Genomic DNA, 21,077 nt, shown 5'->3' with positions numbered 1-21,077 from the left:
CCCGACATCTGACCTGAATATGGTTCTGATCGGATTATATTTAGATATAGCTGCCATATGGACCGATCTTCCGATAGAGTGTCTGAAGGCCATAAAAGCTTTTTTTGTTATCCGATTATGCTGAAATTTGGAATAGTGCGCAGTTTTAAGTCTCCCAACATCCGACCTTAATATAGCCTCCCGACATCTGACCTGAATATGGTTCTGATCGGATTATATTTAGATATAGCTGCCATATGGACCGATCTCCCGATAGAGTGTCTGAAGGCCATAAAAGCTTTTTTTGTTATCCGATTATGCTGAAATTTGGAATAGTACGCAGTTTTAAGTCTCCCAACATCCGACCTTAATATAGTACATATTTAGATATAGCTGCCATATAGACCGATCTCCAGATAGAGGGTCTGGAGCACATAAAAGCTTCATTTTTTAACCGATTTCGCTGAAATTTGAAACAGAAGGTTATCTTAAGCCTTCTGATATCTGATCTGAATATGGATCAAATCGGACTTTATTTAGATATAGCTGCCATATAGACCGATCTTCGGTTAAAGGATCTAATGCCCAAAAAAGCTTTATTTTTTAACCGATTTCGCTGAAATTTGAAACAGAGAGTTATTTTTACCCTCCTAATTACCGACCTAAATATGGTTCAGATCGGACTATATTAAGACATAGCTACCATGTAGACCGATCTCCCGATTTAGGGTCTGAAGCCCATAAAAGCTTTATTTTTTAACCGATTTCGCTGAAATTTGCAACAGTGGGTTACTTTGAGCCTCCTAACATCCGACCTAAATATGGTTCAGATCGTACTATATTTAGATATAGCTGTCATATAGACCGATCTCCCGATTAAGGGTCTGAAGCCAATAAAAACTTTATTTTTTACCCGATTTCGCTGAAATTTGCAACAGTGGTTATTTTAATCTTCCCGCCATCTGACGTAAGTATGTTTCGGATCGGACAATATTTAGATATAGCTGTCATATAGACCGATCTCCCGATAAAGGGTCTGAAGGCCATAAAAGCTTTATTTATTACCCGCTTTCTCTGAAATTTGCCACAGTCGGTTATTTTAAGCCTCCCGTCATCCGACCTCAATATGGTTCAGATCGGCCTATATTCAGATATAGCTGCCATATAAACCGATCTCCCGATAAAGGGTCTGAAGGCCATAAAAGCTTTATTTATTACCCGATTTCTCTGAAATTTGCCACAGTCGGTTATTTTAAGCCTCCCGACATCCGACCTCAATATGGTTTAGATCGGTTTGTAATTGGATATATCTGCCAAATAGGCTAAATATTTTGTTCTACAAAATTTAATAGTGCCATATATTATAGACCACTCAATGTCCGTGCCGAATTTGGGTGCTTAAGTTATCCAATTTTTACCGGATTGTGGCGAAAGGGGATTTTCATTCATACCCGAGGTGGTGGGTATCCAAAGTTCGGCCCGGTCGAACTTAATGCCTGTTTCCCTTGTTAGTCTATCAAGGGAAAAAGTTTGCCTTGGAATTTCTTTAGACAGACACCAAAAATGCCTTTTGAATGGTCAAGTATATTCTCTCCCTCCCTCTCTTTCTCAATCTCTCGAAGAAACCCCATTGTAGACTCCCCCATGATGGTGAGTTGATTTTCTTGACGATAGATTTATTTGTTTGAGTCTATAACGAATATGGCATAGTTTGTGTAGCATAAACTCACAACAAATATTTAGGCTCTTCACAATGGTCTTCTTATATTACATATTTGGTATGGTATTCCGTTTTACTTAAATGGGAGTTTTTTTTTCTCTCTCTTTTGGATAACCAACCAACTAACCCAGGCATCTAAACAACAATACCTTACAAAGTGGTTGAGTCGAAGAAGAAGAAGAAGAGGTGATGTGTGTGTGTAGCATGATGATTTATCCTTACACTTACACAATGATCAGAGAGATATGATGGAATGAGATGCAACCTAATACCTACATATTTGGACAAAGACTATACCACCACATCGCACACCACAACTCGTACCCTTAGCCTTGCGACATATCGAAATGTTTGTTGGTTTGTTTGTTTGTTTGTGCAACGATTTACAGATATTTACTTTTATTTGAAGGTTGTACCATTGCTGCCATCCATGTAAGCATTTGTCCGTCCGTTCTTCCCTCCGTGTGTCGTGTATCTGTCTGTCTGTCTGTCTATCCCTTCTTGTTGTGCTTCAACATGTCATCGATGAGCAATAATTTCTGACAACCTTAAAGAATCTGCGGTGGATAACACATAAAAATCGATAGGATTTGAATGAATTTGCTTTGGGGCATATTCGTCAGAAAGGATACCTCATAATGGCTTCAGTTCTCACCGTTTGTAGGGTGGTCCCAACACCAACACCAACAGCAGCATCAACATCAACCTCAACACCGATGGCGGTCTGAATCCTTCATTTTACTTCTTTTGCTTCTTCGTTCATTCTCTCATGTTTCATGTGGTACGTGATGTCGATGATGGTTACGGATGAAATTTAAGTCGTTTGCTTTTTGACAGTTCAAGTGTAAGAGCTAAAAGAGAAAATCCAACAACAACAGAGAAAAAAAAAATAATATCCATATTAGATTTAAATGGAATAAATTGAGATTAAATCCATTTTTAGCTTTATGTTAATGCGATTTATGATGTCAGACCGTAAAGAAGGCAGATTATGTTTAAAATTACCTTTGACTCGATAAACATAATCTTGGATAATTTGTGTGTACTACTATGTGTAAATTTGTTTACGTTTGGATTAAAGTAATAACGCCAAATTGTTGCAAACATACAAAATTTCTGCCAAGTCGGCTGAGAATTGCGCCCTCTAGCGGCTAAAGAAGTCAAGATCCTAGATCGGTTTATATGGCAGCTATATCAGGTGATGTACCGATTTGCGCCATATAAATCGCAGTAGTTGAAAGTTATCACAAAACACCTCGTGCAAAATTTCAGCCAAATCGGATAAGAATTGCGCCCTCTAGCGGCTCAAGAAGTCAAGATCCAAGATCGGTTTATATGGCAGCTATACCAGGTTGTGGACCGATTTCGACCATACTTAGCACAGTTATTTGAAGTGATATCCAAACACTATGTGCAAAATTTCAGTCAATTTAGATGGGAATTGCGCCCTCTAGAGGCTCAAGAAGTCAAGGTCCAAGATCGGTTTATATAGCAGCTATATCAGGTTATAAACCGATTTGGACCATACTTGGCACAGTAGTTGGAAGTGATACCAAAACACCACGTACATAATTTCAGTCAAATCGGATAAGAATTGCGCCCTCTAGCTGCTCAAGAAGTCAAGATCCATGATCGGTTTATATGGCAGCTATACCAGGTTGTAGACCGATTTCGACCATACTTAGCACAGTAGTTGGAAGTGATACCAAAACACCACGTGCAAAATTTCAGTCAAATCAAACGAGTATTGCCCCCTCTAGAGGCTCAAGAAGTCAAAACCCAAGATCGGTTTATATGGCAGCCATAACAAGACATGGACCGATTTGGCCCACTTACGACGAGCTAGCCATGTCCGTCCGTCTGTCCGTCGGTATGTCTGTTGAAATCACGCTATTGTCTTCAAAAATAGAGATATTGAGCTGCAACTTTGCACAGAATCTTTTTTTGTCCATAAGCAGGTGAAGCTCGAAGATGGGCTATATCGGACTATATCTTGATATAGCTCCCATCTAGACCGATACGCCGCTTTAGGGTCATGGGACCATAAAAGCCACATTTATTATACGATGTTGCTAAAATTTGGGACAGAGAGTTGCCTTAGGCCCCTCGACATCTTTCATCAATTTGGACCAGATCCGCCCAGATTTGGATATAGCTGCCATAAAGACCGATCTCTCGATTTGAGGTTTTGGGCCCAAAAAAGGGGCATTTATTGTCCGATGTCGCCGAAATTTGGAACAGTGAGTTGTGTTAGGCTCTTCGACATCCTTCGCCAATTTGGCTCAGATCGCTCCAGATTTGAATATAGTTGCCATATAGACCGATCCGCCGATTTAGGGTCTCAGGCCCATAATATCCACATTTATTATTCGATTTTGCTGAAATTTGGGATAGTGAGTTGCATTAGGCCCTTCGATATCGTTCTCCAATTTGGTACACATCGGTCCAGATTTGGATATAGCTGCCATATACACCGATCCATCGATTTAGGGTCTTAGGCGCATAAAAGCCACATTTATTACTTGATTTTGTTGAAATTTGGGACAGTGAGTTGTGTTAGGCCCCTCGACATCTTTCGTCAATTTGGCCCAGATCGGTCCTGATGTGGATATAGCTGCCATATAGACCGATCCTTTGATTTAGGGTCTTAAGCCCATAAAAGGCGTGTTTATTGTCCGATTTTGCCAACATTTGGAACAGTAAGATGTGTTAGCCCCTTCGACATCCTACTTAAATTTGGCCCGGATCGGTTCAGATTTGGATATAGCTGCCATATAGACCGTTCCTCCGATTTAGGATCTTAGGCCCATAAAATCCACATTTATTATTCGATTTTGCTGAAATTTGGGATAGGGAGTTGTATTCGGCCCTTAGAAGTCCTTCGTCAATTTGGTCTAGATTTGGATATAGCTGCCATATAGACCGATCCGCCGATGTAGGGTCTTAGGCCCATAAAAGCCACATTTATCAGCCGATTTTACTGAAATTTAGGATAGTGAGTTGTTTTAGGTCCTTCGACATCCTACTTAAATTTGGCCCGGATCGGTTTAGATTTGGATATAGCTGTCATATAGACCGATCTCTCAATTTAAGGTCTTGCGCCCATAAAAGGCGCATTTATTGTCCGATGTCGCCGGAATTTGGTACTGTGAGTTAAGTGGAGCCCCTCGACATACGTTTGCAATATGGCACAAATCGGTCCAGATTTGGATATAACTGCCATATAGACCGATCCTTCGATTTAAGGTCTTGCGCCCCTAAAACGCGCATTTTTTTGCCCGATTTTGCCAACATTTGAGACAGTGAGTTGTGTTAGGATTTTCGACATCTTTCTTCAATTTGGACCAGATCGGTCCAGATTTAGATATAGCTGCCATATAGACCGATCTCTTGATTTATGGTATTGAGCCCATAAAAGGCGCGTTTATTGTCCGATTTTGCTAACATTTGGGACAGTAAGATGTGTTAGGACCTTCGATATCGTCCATCAATTTGGCCTCTCGCTTTAAAGTCTTGGTCCCATAAGGGGCACATTTATAATCCGATTTCGCTCCAATTTGACTCAGCGACTTATGTTAGGCTTTTCGACATCTGCATCGTATATGGTTCAGATTGGTCTATATTTGGATATGGCTACCAAAAAGACTAATATTTTGTACTTCAAAATTTAACAGTGACTTGTACTTATTAGACCTCTCAATATCCGTGACGAATTTGGTCCAAATCGGACCATATTTTGATAAAGCTGCTATGGGGGCATACATTTTGCATGTTTCACCGGATTATGACAAAAGTTGGTGGGTATCCAAAGTTCGGCCCGGCCGAACTTAACGCCTTTTTAGTTGTTTTTTACTTTTCAAATACTTCATTTCCCTGTCAAAAGAGATTGATCATTTTCGCCATCTTTCAATTTGAAATTTAATACTAAAACTTCATAAAAAATCTTCTCACACTCACACCATGGACATCCTTAATGCGAACATCCTTTGCTCATTTCGCATTCAAAACGCGTTCACGCTCATCATCAGGGCAAACAAGTCTTTGACCACTCATCCAGAACCAATGGCACTGGCACATCCGATATTGAACTAGGACTACCAGCAAAGTAGTTCATGTGGTTTGAGGCCATTATGCCAAAGCTGGCAGGAGTACGAGCAGAGTAGACTACTCAGCATAATCCAAATATGTCAGCATTTTTGAGTTTCACACTTCATTTTCGACACTCGAGGTGAGAAGCCCAAAATTCAGCGAAAGCAAATCGAAATTCAACTGAGCTGTGGTTGTATTTGGTCTGCATGCATTTTTTTTAGCAATTCCTTTCTTCTTTGGACTGGTATGGATTGGATGGTTAGACACAAAAGGGGTATGACTACTTTCAAAAGGCTTCCTTTTACCTTTAACACCACAAAAGCTGACTTGCAGCAGCACCAGCAGGGTAAGTCTTCTGGGGCAATGCATAACTCATCCTCATTCCACGCAACAACGACTAAATTTAGACATTACCGAAAGGAGAAAAAAACCCTTTTTAAAAACATATCACCATCGTTGCCGATTGTTACCTCCCCATTAGGATGATGACGACAGTGAAGGTGATGATGAGGATGTTGTTGTCATCACAGCCGTGTATGTTGTTGGTGGCTGGCAAGGGAATGCAAACCCCACACAAACATGTCCCTTAATAAATTTGCATACCTTTGCGGAGGTTTGGTATGAAATACGTGAAATTTACCCTCTCTCGTGTATATGGACATGAGAGTGTGCAAAGGGAAAACCTGCAAAAATGAAGCGTATTGAATTTCACCCGAAAAAAAAAAAATAAAAACCAGCCCAACTCACAAAATTAACCAGCAAAGCTGGAATTTCAATTCATTTCTTGGCACAATCATCGTAAAGCAATGGCGGGAGGTCGCCGGTGAAGGGCTGCCCCGTTGTGTTCATTAGCGTAACAGAGGGGAGTAGTAGGGAGCAAAAGTAAGGTTTAAAGTTCTGGTTAAAAAAGGAAGTTTTCAATTTTGGGAGGCACAATGGTGTAGCCACAGTTTCAACTGGACTAAGGGAAGAAAATAGAACTTTCAAATTATTACACCCACCACCATAGATGGGGGGTCGAACGTCGAGACGATCGTATATTTCCTGGTGTTGCAAACGGAATGACTAGATTAGTATACCCCCGACCTATGGTGGTGGGTACCAACAATACCAAAATCAAATTTTTTCTAATTTTACTAAATCGCCCCCCTAAAGAGTATTTCATTTCCACGCCTCTGTTAATACCACACTTCAAACAACATTTGTACCTTGTTCTTGCCACCATCAACAATACGGCGGCACAGTGCACAACATGTCATTATGTAGATTGTGGCACGTTTCACATATGACGACGACAACGATGGCAGCGACGATTTCAGCAACAGCAGCAACCGCAGCAGTTTGCAATTCGCAATAACCCCAAAAAAAAAAGCCATAGAAAATAACAAAAACTTGGCATACAACAAACCGCCCTCGAACATTAAGATCAAAGCGTAAGGAGGGGGGGGAAAAAACGAAATAACCCACAAAACCCGTAACTCATACAAACAACGTTCCTTAGAATGAAGTGTGAAAAATTTCATGAAATATATATTCCAATGAAATTTCTCGCCTCTTGACAATATAATTTGAACACTTTAGCAATGACATGTTGCCGTTGTCATTGCCCTTGTTGTCATTGCCCTTGTTGTCATTGCCCTTGTTGTTGTTGTTGCTGTTTGGTGCTACCATATACGTTTTATGGTATCCTTTATCCTTTTGGGTTGCCACAACAAAAACCACCTCCCCCAGGATTCCTCCTCATTTGAGCCATACTATTTTAGGTGACATAAGGTATTGCAGAGAGGATTATCATGTCAAGGACATGTGTGAGTGTCTGGGGGGGTGGGGGGGGGGTGGGGGAGCGTGTGTAAATGGCTGACTGAGTGAGTGTCAATGATGGATTCTTTGATTTTTATACTTTTCGTGTGAATATTTGGAAGCCTTTAAAAATTCCAAAAGCACAAGAGCTTAGCTTGTAAATATTTCATGATTAATTTCATGGCATGGACTAGTCCTGTGAAGTGAAGCATTTAATTTTTCATCACATAAATGAAAATGGAAAGGTCTTACTAAAAAATTTACGAAATAGAAAGTGAAGGGAAAGTAAAGTAAAGGCATCGGAATCAGTGTATGTGTGTAAAACAAAAACCTGTAAATAAGTCATATACGACACGGAAGTCAAAGAGCCTAACATAAGTCACTGTGTCTAATTTCAATGAAATTGGATTATAAATGCGCCTTTTATGGGGCCAAGACTTTAAATCGAGATATAGGTCTATATGGCAGATATATCCATATCTGGACCGATTTCGGCCAAGTTGCAGAAAAATGTCGAAAAGCCTAATACAACTCACTGTCCCAAATCTAGACCGATCTAAGCCAAATTTAAAAACGATGTCGAAAGTCTTTACACAACTCACTGTTTCAAATTTCGGCGAAATCGGACAATACATGTGCCTTTTATGGCCCCAAAACCTTAAATCGAGATATCGGTCTATATGGCAGCTATATTCAAACCTGGACCGATTTGGACCAGGTTGCAAATAAAAGTCGAAGAGCCTTATACAACTCACTGCCCCAAATTTCGGCGAAATCGGACAATTAATGTAGCTTTTATGGGCCTAAGACCATAAATCGGTTGATCGGTCTATATGACAGCTATATCCAAATCTGAACCGATCTGGGCCAAATTGAAAAAAGTATGTAGAAGGTACTAACACAACTCAGTGTACCAAATTTTGGTGACATCGGACAATAAATGCGCCTTTTATGGGCCCAAAGCTTTAAATCGAGAGATCGGTCTATATGACAGCTATATCCCAATCTGGAGCGATCTGAGCCAAATTAAAGAAGGTTGTCGAAGGAGATAACACAACTCACTATCTCAAATTTCGGCGTCATCGGACTATAAATGCGCCTTTTATGGGCCCAAGACCTTAAATCGAGAGATCGGTCTTTATGGCAGCTATATCCAAAACTGGACCGATCTAAGTCATATTGCAGAAGTATGTCGAGGGGCTTAACCTAACTCATTGTCCCAAATTTCGGCAAAATCGGACAATAAATGCGCCTTTTATGGCCCCAAAACCATAAATCGGGAGATGGGTCTATATGGCAGCTATATCCAAAACTGGACCGATCTGAACTAAATTGATGAAGGATGTCGAAGGGCCTAACACAACTCCCTGGTCTAAATTTCGGCAAAGTCGGATGATAAATGCGGCTTATATGGGCCTAAGACCCTAAATAGGCGGATCGGTCTATATGGGGGCTATATCAAGGTATAGTCCGATATAGCCCATCTTCGAACTTTACCTGCTTATCGACAAAAAAAAAATCAGTGCAAAGCTTCAGCCCAATTTCTCTATTTTTAATGGCTGTAGCGTGATTTCAACAGAGAGACGGGCAGACAGACAAATGGACAGCCGGATGGACAGACGGACGGACAGCCGGATGGACAGACGGATGGACGGACGGACGGACATGGCTAGATCGTCTTAGATTTTTAGGCTGATCAAGAATATCTATACTGTATAGGGTCGGAAATGGATATTTCGATGTGTTGCAAACGGAATGACAAAATAAATACACCCCCATCCTTCGGTGTTGGGTATAGAACCCGTGCCAAGTTTGGCCGGGCCGAATGTTATTTACCCTCCACCATGGATCGCATTTGTCAAGTTCATTGCGTGGTAACTCTTTACAGGTAAAAAAAAAGGATAATGGTTAGGAATGGCTATGCTAATGGAGTCGCACTTGGCTTGGATGTTGGAGGCCAAAGTAGATGCCATTGTGCCAAATTTTAACCAAATCGGGTAACAATTACGCCCTGTAGGGGCTCAAGAAGTAAAATCGAGATGTCGGTTTATATGGGAGCTATATCAGGTTTTTGAAATATTAAGACCATATTCATCACGCATATTGGAGGGCATAGAAAAAGTCACTGTACAACATTTCAACCAAATCGTATAAGAATTACGGCTCAGGAACTAAAATCGGGATTTTGGTTGTGAATAGGTTCAGACCATACTTAGCATGCATGTAAGAGGTCAGAGAAAAAATCACTTTGCAGAATTTCAGCCAAAGCGTTTAAGATTTACACTCCCTAAAGGCTCTAGAAGTAAAAGCGGGGGATTGGTTTATATGGGAGCTATGTCTAAATATAGAGCGATATGGTCTATTTACAATTCCAACTGACCCACTTTAATCGGAAGTATTGCTGCAAAATTTCAAGTGTCTAGCTTGACTCCCTCTATAGTTCGCGTGCTTTCCACAGATGGACAGGCGAACGCACATGGCTAGATCGACTTAAAACGGTATGGCGATATATACTCCACGGTAACGCAGAGGTTAGCATATCCGCCTATGACGCTAAACGCCTGGGTTCGAATCCTGGCGGGAACATCAGAAAATTTTTCAGCGGTCGTTATCCCCCCCTAATGCTGGCAAACTTTTGTGAGGTACTTTGCCATGTAAAAACTTCTCCCCGAAGAGGTGTCGCTCTGCGGCACGCCGTTCGGACTCGGCTATAAAAAGGAGGTCCCTTATCATTGAGCTCAAACTCGAATCGGACTTCACTTATTGATCTGTGAGAAGTTTGCCGCAGTTCCTTAATGGAATGTTCATGGGCAAATTTGCATTTGCGTGGCGTCTAAGACAAATATTTTGATGTGTAATAAACGCAATGAGCAAGTAAGTATGCGCCCATCCTTTAGTGTAGGGTATACTGACAAAGTCAATATACCTCCTTCCCATGTTAATGGATATAAATAACACGAAATTTATATTTAAAGGGTTACACCTTATTTTGCAAATAAATTAAGGAAGCAAATATGTTTTGACTACCCCCTGAAAAAATTCATTTTCTGACCCTTATCCAATGGCATGACAGACTGTGAAATTACCGTTACCTTTTGTAATGCCGTTTTTTTTTTCTTTTTTGCAATTTCAATCAATTTCACCCCCATAACAAAGGTAGGGTGAGTTACCCAATTTCCTTTACTTGTAGGGTAGAACTGTCCATCCAACACCTGCAATGTATTCAAAAGGTTTCCTTTTTCTCTCTCCCTACCATGGCAGAAGTGTCTGCCTTGTGGTCCTCTTAGTGTGGCGATAAAATGTTTTCAACACCCAATATTTGGCCTCACCAAAATAATGGTTTTTTATACCCTCCACCATAGGATGGGGGTATACTAATTTAGTCATTCTGTTTGTAACATCTCGAAATATTCGTCTGAGACCCCATAAAGAATATATATTCTTGTCCGTCCGTCTGTCCGTCCGTCCGTACGTCCGTCTGTCCGTACGTCTGTCCGTCCGTCCGTCCGTCTGTCCGTCGAAAGCACGCTAACTTTCGAAGGAGTAAAGCTAGCCGCTTGAAATTTTGCACAAACACTTCTTATTAGTGTAAGTCGGTTGGGATTATAAATGGGCCATATCGGTCCATGTTTTGATATAGCTGCCATATAAAATGATCTTGGGTCTTGACTTCTTGAGCCTCTAGAGGACGCAATTCTTATCCGATTGAAATGAAATTTTGCACGAAGTGTTCCGCTATGACTTCCAACAACTGTGCTAAATTAGGTTTAAATCGGTCCGTAACCTCATATAGCTGCTATATAAACCGATCTTGGGTCTTGACTTCTTGAGCCTGTAAAGGGCGCAATTCTTATCCGATTTGAATGAGATTTTGCAGAACGTGTTCTATTATGATATCCAGCAACTGTGCCAAGTATGGTTAAAATCGGTCCATAACCTGATATAGCTGCCATATAAACCGATCTTGGGTCTTGACTTCTTGAGCCTCTAGAGGGCGCAATTCTTATCCGATTGGAATGAAATTTTGCACGACGTGTTCCGCTATGACTTCCAATAACTCTGCCAAGTATGGTTTAAATGGGCCCATGTTTTGATATAGCTGCTATATAAACCGATCTTAGGTCTTGACTTCTTGAGCCTGTAGAGGGCGCAATTCTTATCCGATTTGAATGAGATTTTGCACGACGTGTTTTGTTGTGATATCCAGCAACTGTGTTATGTGTGGTTCAAATCTGTTCATAATCTGATATAGCTGCCATATAAACCGATCTTGGGTCTTGACTTCTTGGGCCTCTAGAGGGCGCAATTCTTATCCGATTGAAATGAAATTTTGCACGAAGTGTTCCGCTATGACTTCCAATAACTGTGCCAAGTATGGTTCAAATCGGTTCATAATTTGATATAGCTGCCATATAAACCGATCTTGGGTCTTGATTTCTTGAGCCTCTAGAGTGCGTAATTCTTATCCGATTTGAATGAGATTTTGCACGACGTGTTTTGTTGTGATATCCAGCAACTGTGTTATGTGTGGTTCAAATCTGTTCATAATCTGTTATATAATCCGATCTTGGGTCTTGACTTCTTAGGCCTCTAGAGGGCGCTATTCTTATCCGATTGGAATGAAATTTTGCAGAACGTGTTCTATTATGATATCCAGCTACTGTGCCAACTATGGTTCAAATCGGCCCATGTTTTGATATACGTGCCATATAAACCGAACTGGGATCTTGACTTTTTGAGCCTCTAGGGGGCGCAATTCTTATCCAATTAGAATGAAATTTTGCACGACGTGTTCCGCTATGACTTCCAATAACTGTGCCAAGTATGGTTCAAATCGGTTCATAATTTGATATAGCTGTCATATAAACCGATCTTGGGTCTTGACTTCTTGAGCCTCTAGAGGGCGCAATTCTTATCCGATTGGAATGAAATTTTGCACGACGTGTTCCGCTATGACTTCCAATAACTCTGCCAAGTATGGTTTAAATGGGCCCATGTTTTGATATAGCTGCTATATAAACCGATCTTGGGTCTTGACTTCTTGAGCCTCTAGAGGGCGCAATTCTTATCCGATTGGAATGAAATTTTGCACGACGTGTTCCGCTATGACTTCCAATAACTCTGCCAAGTATGGTTTAAATGGGCCCATGTTTTGATATAGCTGCTATATAAACCGATCTTGGGTCTTGACTTCTTGGGCCTCTAGAGGGCGCAATTCTTATCCGATTGAAATGAAATTTTGCACGAAGTGTTCCGCTATGACTTCCAATAACTGTGCCAAGTATGGTTCAAATCGGTTCATAATTTGATATAGCTGCCATATAAACCGATCTTGGGTCTTGATTTCTTGAGCCTCTAGAGTGCGTAATTCTTATCCGATTTGAATGAGATTTTGCACGACGTGTTTTGTTGTGATATCCAGCAACTGTGTTATGTGTGGTTCAAATCTGTTCATAATCTGTTATATAATCCGATCTTGGGTCTTGACTTCTTAGGCCTCTAGAGGGCGCTATTCTTATCCGATTGGAATGAAATTTTGCAGAACGTGTTCTATTATGATATCCAGCTACTGTGCCAACTATGGTTCAAATCGGCCCATGTTTTGATATACGTGCCATATAAACCGAACTGGGATCTTGACTTTTTGAGCCTCTAGGGGGCGCAATTCTTATCCAATTAGAATGAAATTTTGCACGACGTGTTCCGCTATGACTTCCAATAACTGTGCCAAGTATGGTTCAAATCGGTTCATAATTTGATATAGCTGTCATATAAACCGATCTTGGGTCTTGACTTCTTGAGCCTCTAGAGGGCGCAATTCTTATCCGATTGGAATGAAATTTTGCACGACGTGTTCCGCTATGACTTCCAATAACTCTGCCAAGTATGGTTTAAATGGGCCCATGTTTCGATATAGCTGCCATATAAACCGATATTGGGTCTTGACTTCTTGGGCCTATAGAGGGCGCAATTCTTATCCGATTGGAATGAAATTTTGCACGAAGTGTTACTCTATGACTTGCAACAACTGTGCTAAATTAGGTTCAAATCGGTCCATAACCTGATATAGCTGTCATATAAACCAATCTTGGGTCTTGACTTCTTGAGCCTCTAGAGGGCGCAATTCTTATCCGATTTGTCTGAAATTTTGTACGACGGATCCTCTCATGACCATCAACAAACGTGTTTATTATGGTCTGAATCGGTCTATAGCCCGATACAGCTCCCATATAAATCGATCTCTCTAGTTTACTTCTTGAGCCCCCAAACGGCGAATTGTTATTCGAATTGGGTGATATTGGGTTGCCCAAAAAGTAATTGCGGATTTTTCATATGGACGGCGTTGACAAATGATTTCACAGCTTGTGACTCAGTTATTGCATTTTTTCTTCTGTCAGTTATCAGCTGTTACTTTTAGCTTGCTTTAGAAAAAAAGTGTAAAAAAAAGTATATTTGATTAAAGTTCATTCTAAGTTTTATTAAAACTACATTTACTTTCTTTTAAAAAATCCGCAATTACTTTTTGGGCAACCCAATATTTTACACAGGTCTCATCATATAATTTAATTGTGGTCCAAACCGGACCATATCTTGATGTCGCTCTAATAGCAGAGCAAATCTTTTCTTTTATCCTTTTTTTTGCCCCAAGAAGAGATGCCGGGAAAAGAACTCGCCAAACGCGATCCATGGTGGAGGGTATATAAAATTCGGCCCGGCCGAATTTAGCACACTTTCACTTGTTTTGTACACCATTTCTGTTTCATATTTCTACGATTTCAACAACATTGTACGAAATGAATGCCTGACTAACTAGAAGCCTTTGAAGAGTCTTTCATTTCCAAAGAAACTAATTTAACCAACTGCTACATAATAAAAGACTACAAAATTACAACGAAACTTTTCCCCTTTCATGTGCACACAGTGATAGATAGGCAGGCAATGCAAACACAAGAGGGATGTGCCAAAAAACAAGGCACAAAAAGAGCTGAAAAAAAGACAACTTTTTGTTTAACCACCATAAATTCCACGAAAAGATGCAGAAAAGACACCCTAGGCCTTTATGGGCCATAGTGGAATTACCAAAAACCAAAGTCATCAGTGTTTGCCATCTAATTTAGGCCCATTTATATTAACGCTCGCCCAAACAAAGGCCTTACAAATGATGTACCATCTTGAGTGGCAGCATTGGCGTTGTTAAATAAATTTTTGTGAAAGACTGTGCCATCGGCACAGTCTTGCATTGACGTAGCCCTAGTATGGCCATCTGGCAGATCTTGTTACACAGATGGATTAAAGCTAGAGGACAGAGTGGTCCTGGAGGTCTACATTGAGAACCCAGGGACTGAGATCTGTTTTAGACTGCCTGACTATAATACGGTCGTGCAGGCGGAGATCCGGGCGATCAAGGAATGCTGGATGCGGTGTGGTGCTAACGAGAGGACGTTGAGTGAGAACATCTTCACCGACAGTAAAATTGCCCTTAGGACAATAACAACCAGGACGGTAAGGTCACGAACTGTCTTGCAGTGTAAGAAGGAGATTAACGCCTTCTCTGAGGATGCCAAAATCCGCATCGTTTGGGTGACGCGCCATAACGGAGTAAGGGGAAATGGTAGGGAGACGATCTGGCGGTGAAGGCCAGAGGACTGCCGTCAATAAACTTGGTTAACCCGAAGCCTTTCGGGTCAACGCAGTCCGAGTTAAGGCAGTGGGCGACGAATGCGCATGCAACATTGTGGAACAGCGAAACGGTCGGTAGGACGGTGAAAATCCTATGGGGGGGATCCAGATCGCCAGAAGACGAGGCTATTACTTAAAGGAAGTAAGAAGGGTTTCAGTATAGCCATTGGAATCATAACGGGACACATAGCAGTACAGGCTTACTTATGTAATATCAAAGCGACAAGTGATGGCATGTGTAGGGCATGCGGGGAAGATGATGAGACGTTGGAGCATTTTCTATGTCATTAGCCGGATTTCGCGGCTAACAGACACCGGCATTTAGGTGGGACACTATACCAGACATGATCGAACTTAGGGAAGTGACATGGAAAACAATTAAGGATTTTGTAAGTAGCACGGTATTCGTAACTTAGATTTTCTTTTTCGAGGTTACATTTTTATACCCACCACCAAAGGATGGGGGTATATTCATTTTGTCGATCCGTTTGAAACACATTGAAATATCCATTCCCGACCCTATATAAAAATCAAAGACCGTCTGTCCGTTTGTCTGTTGACATCACGCTATAGTCTTTAAAAATAGACATATTGAGCTGAAACTTTGCACAGATTCTTGTTTTGTTCAAAAGCAGGTAAAGTTCGAAGGTGGGCTATATCGGACTATATTTTGATATAGCCCCCTTATAGACCGATCCGCCAACTGAGGGTCTTAGGTTCATAAAAGCCACATTTGCTATCCGATTTGGCAGAAATTTGGGACAGTGAGTTGTGTTGGGCCACTCGACATCTCACTTCAATTTGACTCAGATCGGTTCAGATTTGGATATAGCTGCCATATAGACCGATCTTCCGATTTAGGGTCCTAGGCCCATAAAAGCGACATTTGTTATTCGATTTTGCCGAAATTTGAAAGAGTGACTTGTGTTAGGTCCTTCAACATCCTTCGTCAATTTGGCTCAGATCGGTGCAGATTTGGATATAGCCGCCTTATAGACCAATCTCTCGATTTAAGGTCTTGCGCCCATAGAAGACGCATTTATTGTCCGATTTTGCCAAAATTTGAGAGAGTGAGTTGTGTTAGGTCCCTCGACATGAATTTGGCCCAGATCGGTTCAGAGTTGGATATAGCTACCATATAGACCGATCTCTCGATTAAAGGTTTAGTGCCCATAAAATGCGAATTTTGATATAGCTGCCATATTGAGCTGAAACTTTGCACAGATTTTTTTTGGGTTCATAAGCAGGTTAAGTTCGAAGATGGGCTATGTCGGACTATATCTTGATATAGCCCCCATATAGACCGATCCGCCGATTTAGGGTCTAAGTCCCATAAAATCCACACTTATTGCCTGATTTTGCCAAAATTTGGGACAGTGAGTTGTGTTATGCCCTTTGACATACATCGTCAATTTGGCCCAGATCGGTCCAAATTTGGATATAGCTGCCATATAGACCGATCCTCAGATTTAGCGTCTCAGGCCCATAAAAGCCACATTTATTATTTGATTTAGCTGAAATTTGGGACAGTGAGTTCTGTTAGGCCCTTTGACATACTTCGTCAATTTGGCCCAGATCGGTCCACATTTGGATATAGCTGCCATATATAGCGATCTCACGATTTATGGCTTTGGGCCCATAGAAGGCTCATTTATTGTCCGAATTCCCCGAAATTTGGGACAATGAGTTGGGTGGGGCCCTTCGACATCCTTCGTCAATTTGGCTCAGATCGGTACAGATTTGGATATAGCCGCCTTATAGACCAATCTCTCGATTTAAGGTCTTGCGCCCATAGAAGGCGCATTTATTGTCCGATTTTGCCAAAATTTGAGAGAGTGAGTTGTGTTAGGTCCCTCGACATGAATTTGGCCCAGATCGGTTCAGAGTTGGATATAGCTATCATATAGACCGATCTCTTGATTAAAGGTTTTGTGTCCATAAAAGGCAAATTTTGATGTAGCTGCCATATTGAGCTGAAACTTTGCACAGATTCTTTTTTGGTTCATAAGCAGGTTAAGTTCGAAGATGGGCTATGTCGGACTATATCTTGATATAGCCCCCATGTAGACCGAACCGCCGGTTTAGGGTCTTAGTCCTATAAAAACCACATTTATTGCCCGATTTTGCCAAAATTTGGGACAGTGAGTTTTTTTATGCCCTTTGACATACATCGTCAATTTGGCCCAGATCGGTCCAAATTTGGATATAGCTGCCATATAGACCGATCCTCCGATTTAGGGTCTTAAGACCATAAAAGCCACATTTATTATCCGATGTCGCCAAAATTCGGGACAGTGAGTTGTGTTAGGCCCTTCGACATCTGTCTTCAATTTGGCCCTGATCGGTTCAGATTTGGATATAGCAGCCATATAGACCGATTTCTCTATAGAAAGTCATGGCCCCATTTTTGATCCAAATCATAACATATTTCGCTCCGGGGCATAAGGTTTGCATTTTTCACCGGATTTTGACGAAAGGTGATTTACACATACGGCCGAGGTGTTGGGTATCCAAAGTTCGGCCCAGCCGAACTTAACGCCTTTTTAGTTTGTTTTTTGTTTTGTATTTAGAGCGCACAAAAAGCCAATTACTGGCTTAGATGTAGGTCCATAGTGGCATGGGGCCGATTATTATCTGCACACTCTTTTCAATCTAACCTATGTTACGACTTCCGACAACTATGATAACTATAGTCTAAATCGGTTCTTAACCTAACATACCTTTCATATAAGCCAATCTCAGATCTTGACTTAATGAGCCTCTAGAATGCTTAGTTATTATCCGATTTCATTGAAAGTTTGCACGAAATGTTTTGCTTTGATTTCCAATGGGTATGTTAAGTTTGGTCTTAATCGGTTCATAACTTGATATAGCTGCCATATAAACCGATTTCGGTTTTTGACACCCTGAGCCTCTAGAGGGCGCAACTACTATTCGATTTGGTTGAAATTTAGCATAAAGTGTTTTGGTTTGGCTTTTAACAACTGTGCCATGTATGATCTAAATCGGTTCATAACCTGATATAGCTGTCATACAAACTGATCTCCCGTTTTGACTTCTTGAGCCTCTAGAGGGCGCCGTTTTTATGTGATGCGATTTTTACAACGACTTGAAATTTATGTTTCAAATATGGTCTGAATCGGACCATATCCTGATGTAGCTCCCATATAAAATGATCTCCCGATTTAAATTCGTGAGCCTATAGAAGGAACCGTTTTGGGCCGATTCGCCTAAAATCTTGCACAATAACTTCTACTATAATTTTCAACATCCAAACCGAGTATGATCTGAATCGATTCTTAGGCCGCTATAGCTCCAATAGCATAGCAATTCTTATCCATTATCCTTTGTTTGCCTGTATAGAGAAATCGGGAAAATAACTTGCCAAATGCGTTCCATGGGGGTGGGGGAGAGGGGGAGTATATAAGATTCGGCCCGGCCGAAATTTAATTTTTATAGAAAAGTTTTATCAAAATCACCAATTTTTTCAACATTTTTTAATACATTTTTCCATTTGACTAAAACCCCTGTCTCCTTCCTCTTCTTATTCATGCTACGCTGCTGCTTTCTTGCAAACCCCCACCCAAAGAATCTGTCAAAACTTTAATTGTTGTGAGTGTTGAAGTAAATTACAATGCAAAGTGATGTCTGTGCGTCTGCGTCCCCAATACTTTGTCTGCCTGACAGTCTGTCGATTGGGTCTCCTTTTGTTTGACTTGCTGTCATTAAAGTTGAAACAACACATCGCCAAAGTCTTGTTAAAATAATGTTTGATGTTTGTTTTAATGACAGCTCATCTTAAATTATTGAATGGCATGGTGCGGCCAGCGCACCATTTGGGTAGGAGAAATTTTTCATTTGGCGGTAGTTTAGCCTTAGTTTGAAATTACCTTGAAAAGAGAAGAAAAAAGAAAACCAAAGAAAAAATTAGAAAATTTTGTTGGTGGGGTTAAACTCTATTTTTGGCTGATTAAGATTAAAGGGGGCCATTATCATTGTGGCTGTCATTGGCTTAGTAACTCATGTTGGACTCATTTGATTTCGGGGTGGGGAGGTAGGGGGGTTAGTAGGAAGGGGAGGAGGGGCTTCCTGTGTGAAGTGTGCCTTGCTTACCCCAAACTAGTTGTGTGTATTGTTTTTGTGTTTTTTTTTTTTGTTTTTAATATGCCATGCCCCATATGGTCTAGCGCTGAGAGAGGGAGATGGAGTGCTGGAAAGTGTTACAGTTTTTATTTCTTTATTTCCACAAATTACTGTTTGTTGGCATCTCTTTATATGCCGACATGGAATGGTAATTTATGAAGTTGTTAAAAACTAAAAATTTCTTTGTGCTGTTTGGTGGGACCAGCAGCAGCAGCAGCAGCAACATCAACAAAGCCATAAAAACTTTCTTTAGTATCTCTGAACAACAGCTGAAATTAGGAAAAATTCGAGGAAATTAGGCGGAATTGACACAAATTGTCATTCCTGAAAAAGACTACGTGGGAAGTGGTGAAAAGCTAAAGGGAAATTCCTGTGGATAAATGCGGAAATTCCCCAGGGGGACATATATAACAGGGAAATTGTCTTTCATAGACCTACGGGGAAAAAAAATATAAAAGAATTACTACATGCCATGAAGCTTTGGAAAAAGTGGCCAGTGGGTTTGGTTTTCTAAGTTTTTTTTTTCAACTTTTATTCAAAACTTACCCATAATCATTTTTTCATGGCAAATAAAAATTTTATGTGGAAAATTAAATTTTAAGGAAATTATCTTCACCCCTTATTTGAAACTCTCAAAATTGCCTTTTCTACAAAAACATAGAGAGTAATGCTTTTTTTAGCCTTTAATTTCTCAACTGCCAGTTGTATCCTTCTTCTGCAGCACAAAAAAAATTTGCCATAAAATTGCCCTTTTTTATACCCCCACCATCGGATGGGGTTATACTAATTTGGTCATTCTGTTTGTAACACTTCGAAATATGCGTCTGAGACCCCATAAAGGGATAAAAATTCTTGATCGTCATGATATTTTAAGTCAATCTAGCCATGTCCGTCGTTTCGTCCATCCGTCCGTCCGTCTGTCCGTCCGTCTGTCCCTCCGTCCGCCCGTCCCGTCTGTCCGTCCGTCTCTGTCTGTTAAAAGCACGCTAACTTTGGAAGGAGTAAAGCTAGTCGCTTGAAATTTTTGCGCAAATACCTTTTATTAGTGTAGGTCGGTTGGGATTGTAAATGGGCCAAATCGGTCCATGTTTTGATATAGCTGCCATACAAACCGATCTTGGAACTTGACTTCTTGAGTCGCTAGAGGGAGCAATTCTCAGCCGATTTGGCTGAAATTTTGCTTAAGGTTTTGTTTTATGACTTCCAATAACTGTGCTAAGTATGGCGCAAATCGGTCCATGCTTTGATATAGCTGCCATATTAACCGATCTTGGGTCTTGACTTCTTGAGCCTCTAGAGGACGCAATTGTCATCCGATTTGGCTGAAAATTTCGATGCGGTGTTCTGTTATGACTTCCAATAACTGCGCTAAGTATGGTTCAAATCGGACCATGTTTTGATATAGCTGCCATATTAAACGATCTTGGGTCTTGACTTCTTGAGCCTCTAGAGGGCGCAATTCTCGTCGGACTTGACTGAAATTTTGCACGTAGTATTTTGGTATCACCTCCATCATTTGTGCTAGGTATGATTCAAATCGGTTCATAATCTGGTATAGCTGCCACAAAAACCGATCTTGGAACTTGACTTCTTGAGTCGCTAGAGGGAGCAATTCTCTGCCGATTTGGCTGAAATTTTGCACGACGTGTTTCGTTATGATATCCAA

General features: G+C 40.8%; 1 protein-coding gene across 1 annotated transcript in view; it reads left to right on the top strand.

Moving 5' to 3' along the window:
- Nucleotides 1–21,077, top strand: part of LOC106094429 (uncharacterized) — a 219,840-nt gene that overhangs the window by 21,254 nt on the left and 177,509 nt on the right. The window lies entirely within an intron of this gene.

Source organism: Stomoxys calcitrans, chromosome 1 (genome assembly GCF_963082655.1).
Source record: "Stomoxys calcitrans chromosome 1, idStoCalc2.1, whole genome shotgun sequence".
In the NCBI taxonomy this organism is placed as follows: Eukaryota; Metazoa; Arthropoda; class Insecta; order Diptera; family Muscidae; genus Stomoxys; species Stomoxys calcitrans.
Note: the sequence above shows the minus strand (reverse complement) of the source record. Positions and strands in the feature narration are given on the sequence as shown.